The sequence below is a fragment of the Marmota flaviventris genome, chromosome 7 (assembly GCF_047511675.1).
Source record: "Marmota flaviventris isolate mMarFla1 chromosome 7, mMarFla1.hap1, whole genome shotgun sequence".
NCBI lineage: Eukaryota > Metazoa > Chordata > Mammalia > Rodentia > Sciuridae > Marmota > Marmota flaviventris.
The window spans coordinates 93,829,888-93,837,843 of NC_092504.1; positions in this window are offsets into that span (position 1 = coordinate 93,829,888).

The following is a 7,956-nucleotide window of genomic DNA, read 5'->3' on the forward strand; positions in this document are numbered from 1 at the left end:
TCCAGCACTCTCCTTCCAGTGTGGAAGCAGGACCTTTAAGGTCAGAGAGCCTCCCCACCCTCGATTGAAGAACTACTCTCTGTATTGTGTAATTTTCCACTGCCTTCTCCTTAGCTTAATGTTGCAGCCAGCCGGTTTAAACCCAGTTTGTCTCATCTGCGTGGGTGGCAGATGAGAAGGTCCCAAAGTGGTTTCCACAGAGAAAACACACTCATGGAATGAGTTACCCAAGATACAAGATAGTTAAAATAACTATTGCCGCAGCCTGGCTGGGCACACAATCACGAGCCACCACACAGCTTGTAGATTCAAACAGCAACTCTTTATTCCCGAACTCACACCAGCCATCTACAATCATGTTCTGGGGAAATCCACGTTCTCTGCCCAAATCCACGTTCTCTGCCCAAATCCACGTTCTCTGCCCAAATCCACCTCCACTGGGCTTCTATCTCCAAAAATATACTGTCTGAATCCCGTGAGAACTCAAGGGGAACTCAGGCAGCAGGATATGCCCTATTCCCAGCAGGAATAATCTTAAACCTTAAACCTGGAACCTAAACCGGGAACGCCCTAAACACGATTATCTTAAACCGGGAACACCCTAATCTGCCTTGGTCCTTGAGCAAGGTCACCTACATTCAATGTCACTGCAACATGTCAGCAACATGGGGTACCCTGGCAAGGAAATTGTCATACCTACTTGGCTAATGGCTCCCAGCATCTCCCCCCTTCTGATTAATTAAACAACAAGCAATGTGGCTTAAGGACTGTGCCTGGTAGGTTGTCCAATTCAACATATGGTTCTTACCCGTCATCGGAAAACTGACCTTTAGGCGTCAGCCTCCTGTCTTAGGTTGATACCACTGCAATTGGATCATACCCGTCACTGACTACCGGTCCAGCATACAGCCATTGGCCCCCAAATTTTAGACCATCACTAGCAGAAGGGAGGAGAATACAGAAATGCCACAAGACCAAGCCAATTGACGGCTCCTTGGGAAAAATTGCATCATTGGTGACACCATCAGCAAAGATATGTCAGCACTACCACAATTAACATGGGGTGCGCTGGCAAGGAAATAAAAATTGCATCACTAGTGACACCATCAGCAAAGATATGCCAGCATTACCACAATTCGCTGCACCAAACGATAGTTACATAGTCCAGGCAAGTTCTGCAAGCAGTTCAAAGCAGAGGAATCTATCAATATGTCCATTTGCTCCCAAAATCCGTTTCCTCCCAAAGTAAGTTAACTCCTTGATTGAGCATTACTTGTTGAGTTATATTCATTTATGCATCAGTTTATACAGTTTACTGTGATAGCTATCATAGAAGCTGTAGTCTGGTTGTATCTTTGTCTTCACCGGCACTGGGATGAAGATAGGAATTCTGGCAATGATGCTAAAGAGACATTATCCTGAAAAGAATTATTAAATATAATGAAAAAGAAAAGTGAAAGTAAACAAACAGATCTGTTAACCTACTTTAAAAACAATCCTTAACAGCTGTTTACCTAATTTAAATTAAACCATTTAAATCACGTGAATAAAAAAATAATAATAATAATTCGGATCCATTTTTTCATGAGCGCTCCTCATATAAGAAATATGGACATATGCACATACAGACATACAACACAAAACACAAGAGTGTACACAAACGTACAACACATAAGAAAATAGTAAAGGCCTTGTAGCTTTACCTGGGTGAAATCTCCATTGCAATGTTTAAAAACTCCACAGTCAAAAAATAAAACTGATCAAAAAAACATTAACCTAGGTTTGTATGAGCTCAAAAAATAAAAATAGAACCTTATGATGTGGAAAAATGCAATAATAAAATAGCTATTGAAAAAAGCATCCTGGTTAATCACTGTCGAAGATGTAAGAATGGCCAAGCTGGAGTTCTGGATATCAGCTGTTATGGATTTGAGTCAAATCATCTTCTTTTCGATCTGTAGAAATTGTTTTAGTTAATCTCTCTGGAATCCAAATTGGCTGCTGTTCTCCTGTGGAAAAACACAAACAGACCCCCGACTCCAGACAATCACTGGGTCAGGACCTTTCCATAGTCCTGTTAGAATATCTTTCCAAAGTACTTTAGGCTTATGTACATTTTTTGGATACATATGCCTTTCCGCAGCACTAAGTCCTGATGAATCCAAATTTAAAAAGTTTAGAGTAAAAAGCGTTATTTTAAGTTTATCTTTGGGGGATATATACCCCTTTCCAATTCCCTCTTTTTGCTTTAATAAGTATATGTCTGTATCTAATAGTTGTCTTAGCTTTTTGCATTTTCTATCTGTGTAATACCTTACTTGACATTTTCAACCATTTTCTATCTTATTTCTATCTTCTAGTTGTTTTTTTTTTTTTTAAGGTTTGTATTTTTACCCTTAGTTGCTTATTTTCCTCCTAGTTTTTTTTTTCTTCCTATTTTGTGGGTTTAAAATTCTTGTCTTCCTAAATTTTTTTTTATCTTTCTACATCTTCTTTATCTTTTTTTCTTTTTAACTTTCTATTCTTCTGTCTTTAAAGTTTTTCACTTCAAATTTTTAATCTTCTTTATCTAAGTATATTTTATCCTATTATCTTCCCATTTTTTTTAAGTAATGTCTTTACGATTAACTAGGCTTCGAATGACGCAATAAAGCAATCTTTTTTCCACCATGAAGGTATCTCGACCACCTTCAATTTAACCTTTTAAAGCCTTCCAATTATCATCTATACTGTACTTTAAATGTACTTTTTCACCACCACTCTTTTAAACGAGGCTTAGATTTTGTTTAAATCGCTTCAATGTTAGTTTACATGGCTGCCCTTCAACCAAAGGCTTTTTTTTTAAACTCCATTGAGAAGCTTTGTCTCAATCTGCCATGTACAAATACCTTTTTCTTCTTTCTTCCTTTCTCAAGCTTTTAAAGTAAGTCTAGTTTCCTCAAAATCTTTTTAAACGGCATTTTACAACTTTTTACTTTACCACACAGAGATTATCTCATCTAGAAACATTTCTTTCTCCTTTAACCTTTTATATTAAAATATATTTCCACATCTTGAATCTTTTTCTATCTCTTTTTTAACCGTTAACCCTTTTTATAAATTCATATTTTGAAACAACTCTTATAAAATTTCTGATTTAGACAAATTACTCCACTTTAATAAGATGAAAGACTTTCATGTTTTTTATGATACTATAATTGAAACCCAACTGAAAATTTTTCTACTCTTTGTATATAAATTACACATGATAGAATCTTAACACTTAATAACCTTGTTTTAGCAAAGACACAGACACAAGCAATATTAAACCTTTTTTCCATTCACCAATTTATGAAAACACACATAATGTTTAAATATATTACCTGGCTTCTTGGACCCTGCGCCTATCAGAGCATACACCAAGCACTAAGCAGCCGAATTCCGGCTCCCGGAACTGAGCCCGCGGGGACTGCTTCTTGGAGCTTACACTTATAGGAGCTTACACAGAGCACGGAGCGGCCGAGTTCCGGCTCCCGGAACCGACCCGGAACCGCCCTGGCCCAGGGCTGCGGAGCCTGCGGAGGCTGCTTCTTGGACCCTGCGCCTATCAGAGCATACACCAAGCACTAAGTAGCCGAATTCCGGCTCCCGGAACTGAGCCCGCGGGGACTGCTTCTTGGAGCTTACACTTATAGGAGCTTACACCGAGCACGGAGCGGCCGAGTTCCGGCTCCCGGAACTTCCCTGGCCCGGGGCTAGGAGCCTGCAGAAACTGCTTCTCGGTCCGGGTCCTGCTGAGGGCCGGTCAGGACTCACCCGTTGCTTTGGTTGCCTGGCAAGGGGAACGAAATGCTGCCATTCGCATAGGATACCAACATGGCAGAGATCTGATGTCAGCAGAAAGCGGCGGAGGAGAGAACTTCATCAATACCAGCGGTGACATAAGCAGTTGGTCTCCTGGTAGGGGGGGTGAGGCACAGTCACCCAAGTCTCCTCAATTTGTCGTCGAGCCAGAGGGGAGGAGCCGGGCCGCCGCCAGCGCCCAGAGCAGGCCCAGCGGCTCGCCAGCGTGGTGACCGCGTGACCCCAATTGGAGAGGGGGCGGAGCGGAGCTGCCACCCGCACCCGCAAGGTGGGCAGACCCGCGACCCAGTGGTACATGGGCGTGGTAGGAGGGGCGGGGCAGAGCCGCCGTTCGCGCTGGCAAGGTAAACAGACCTGTGACAGCCTGGCGGGTCAGGCCCAGTGGCCTGCCAGTGTGGTACACACGTCACCCCAACTGGAGTAGGGGCAGAGCAGATCCTTCTGCCACGCCCGGATCAGGCCCTGCCGGTGTGGTGGTCACGTGACCCCAATTGGAGTGGGGGCGGAGCGGAACCGCCACCCGTGCCCGCAGGGTGAGCAGACCAGTGATCAACCTGCAGATCAGGCCCAGGGGTCCGCAGGCGTGGTAGGAGGGGCAGGGCAGATCCGCCGCCCGCGCCTCCAAGGTAGGCAGACCTACAACAGACCGGCGGATCAGGCCCAGGAGCCTGCCGGCGTGGTACAAACACCACCCTAATTGGAGTAGTGGCAGAGCAGAGTCGCCGCCCGTGCCAGGAACAGGCCCAGCGTCCTGCAGGCAGGGTAGTCACGACACCCCAATTGGAGTAGGGGCAGAGCAGAGCCTCAACCCGTGCCCGAAAGGTGGGCAGATCTGCGACCGACCAGCGGGACAGGCCCAGTGGCCTGCCGGTATGACAGACACGTCACCCCATTTGGAGTAGGGGCAGAGTAGAGCCGCCTCCCGCGCCTGCAGGGTAGGCAAACCTGCAACCGACCGGCGGATCAGGCCCGGTGGCCTGCCGGCGTGGTACACTCGTCACCCCAATCGGAGCAGGGGCAGAACAGAGCCGCCGCCAGCTCCCAGAACAGGCCCAGTGACCTGCCGGCGTGGTAGCCACGAAACCCCAATTGGAATAAGGAGAGAGCAGAGCCACTGCCCGCACTTGCAGGAAAGATACGCAAGCAGTATGAAAAGACAAGGAAAGAAAGGACCACAAGCAATGCAGGTCAACGCAACTTTAGAAGAGGTAACAGCTGCAGCAGATGGAATGTCAGATAAAGAATTCAGGATATACATGCTTCAAATGATCTGGAGTATCAAGGAAGACATTAAACAGCAAAATCAGACAATGAAAGATCACTTCGACAACGAATTACGCAAACAAATCCAGGAAGCAAAGGATCAACTATACAGGGAGATAGAGGTTATAAAAAACAAACAAACAGAAATCCTAGAAATGAAGGAAGCAATAAACCAACTTAAAAACTCAATGGAGAATACTACCAGCAGAGTAGAACACTTAGAAGATAGAACATCAGACAATGAAGACAAAGTATTTCAACTGGAAAAGAACATAGACAGCTCAGCAAGACTGTTAAGGAACCATGAGCAGAACATCCAAGAAATATGGGATAACATTAAGAGACCAAACTTAAGAGTCATTGGGATACAGGAAGGTACAGAGCTCCAAACCAAAGGAATGAGAAGTCTATTCAATGAAATAATACAAGAAAACTTCCCAGACTTGAAGAATGAGACAGAATCCCAAATGGTAGAAGCCTACAGGACGCCGAATGTGCAAAATCATAAGAGATCCACACCTAGACACATTATAATGAAGATGCCCAACATACAGAATAAGGAGAGAATTTTAAAAGCTACACGAGAAAGGAAGCAGATTACATTTAGGGGTAAGCCAATCAGGATAACAGCTGATCTTTCAACACAGACTCTGAAAGCTAGAAGATCCTGGAATAACATATTTCAAACACTGAAAGAAAATGGGTTCCAACCAAGAATTCTGTATCCAGCGAAATTAAGCTTCAGGATGGAAGATGAAATTAAAACATTCCACGATAAACAAAAGTTTAAAGAATTTGCAGCTAGAAAACCATCTCTTCAAAACATCCTCGCCAAAGCATTACAGGAAGAGGAAATGGAAAATAACAATGAAAACCAACAGTGGGAGGTAGGACAGTAAAGGGGGGGGGGGGAATAATCAAGGAGGAAAACAAACCATGTTTAGTAACAGAAATAAACAAATATGGCTGGAAGAACAACCCATATCTCAATAATAACCCTAAATTTTAATGGCTTAAACTCACCAATTAAGAGACACAGGCTAGTAGAATGGATCACAAAACAAGACCCAACAATATGCTGCCTATAGGAGATGCATTTGATAGGAAAAGACATACATAGGCTGAAGGTGAAAGGTTGGGAAAAATCATATCACTCATATGGACTTCGGAAACAAGCAGGAGTGTCCATACTCATATCAAATAAAATTGATTTCAAGCCAAAGTTAATCAAAAGAGATAAAGAGGGGCACTACATACTGCTTAAGGGAACCATACAACAACAAGACATAACAATCATAAATATTTATGCCCCAAACAATGGTGCAGCTATGTTCGTCAAACAAACTCTTCTCAAGTTCAAGAGTCTAATAGACCACCATACCATAATCATGGGAGACTTCAACACACCTCTCTCACCACTGGACAGATCTTCCAAACAAAAGTTGAATAAGGAAACTATAGAACTCAATAACACTATTAATAACCTAGACCTAATTGACATATATAGAGTATACCACCCAACATCAAGCAGTTACACTTTTTTCTCATCAGCACATGGATCCTTCTCTAAAATAGATCATATATTATGTCACAGGGCAACTCTTAGACAATATAAAGGAGTAGAGATAATACCATGCATCTTATCTGATCATAATGGAATGAAACTGAAAATCAACGATAAAAGAAGGAAGGAAAAAGCATACATCACTTGGAGAATGAACAATAGGTTACTGAATGATCAATGGGTTATAGAAGACATCAAGGAGGAAATTAAAAAAATTCTTAGAGATTAATGAAAACACAGACACAACATATCGGAATCTATGGGACACATTGAAAGCAGTTCTAAGAGGAAAATTCATTGCTTGGAGTTCATTCCTTAAAAAAAGAAAAAACCAACAAATAAATGATCTCATACTTCATCTCAAAATCCTTGAAAAAGAAGAGCAAAACAACAGCAAAAGAAGTAGAAGGCAAGAAATAATTAAAATCAGAGCTGAAATTAATGAAATTGAAACAAAAGAAACAATTGAAAAAATTGACAAAACTAAAAGTTGGTTCTTTGAAAAAATAAACAAAATCGACAGACCCTTAGCCATGCTAGCGAAGAGAAGAAGAGAGAGAACTCAAATTACTAGCATATGGGATGAAAAAGGCAATATCACAACAGACACTTCAGAAATACAGAAGATAATCAAAAACTATTTTGAATCCTTATACTCCAACAAATTAGAAGATAGTGAAGGCATAGATAAATTTCTTAAGTCATATGATCTGCCCAGATTGAGTCAGGAGGATATAGAAAACCTAAACAGACCAATATCAATTGAGGAAATAGAAGAAACCATAAAAAGACTACCAACTAAGAAAAGCCCAGGTCCGGATGGGTATACAGCAGAATTTTACAAAACCTTTAAAGAAGAACTAATACCAATACTTTTCAAGCTACTTCAGGAAATAGAAAAGGAGGGAGAACTTCCAAATTCATTCTATGAGGCCAACATCACCCTGATACCTAAACCAGACAAAGACACTTCAAAGAAAGAAAACTACAGACCAATATCTCTAATGAACCTAGATGCAAAAATCCTCAATAAAATTCTGGCGAATCGGATACAAAAACATATCAAAAAAATTGTACACCATGATCAAGTAGGATTCATCCCTGGGATGCAAGGCTGGTTCAATATACGGAAATCAATAAATGTTATTCACCACATCAATAGACTTAAAAATAAGAACCATATGATCATCTCGATAGATGCGGAAAAAGCATTCGACAAAGTACAGCATCCCTTTATGTTCAAAGCTCTAGAAAAACTAGGGATAACAGGAACATACCTCAATATT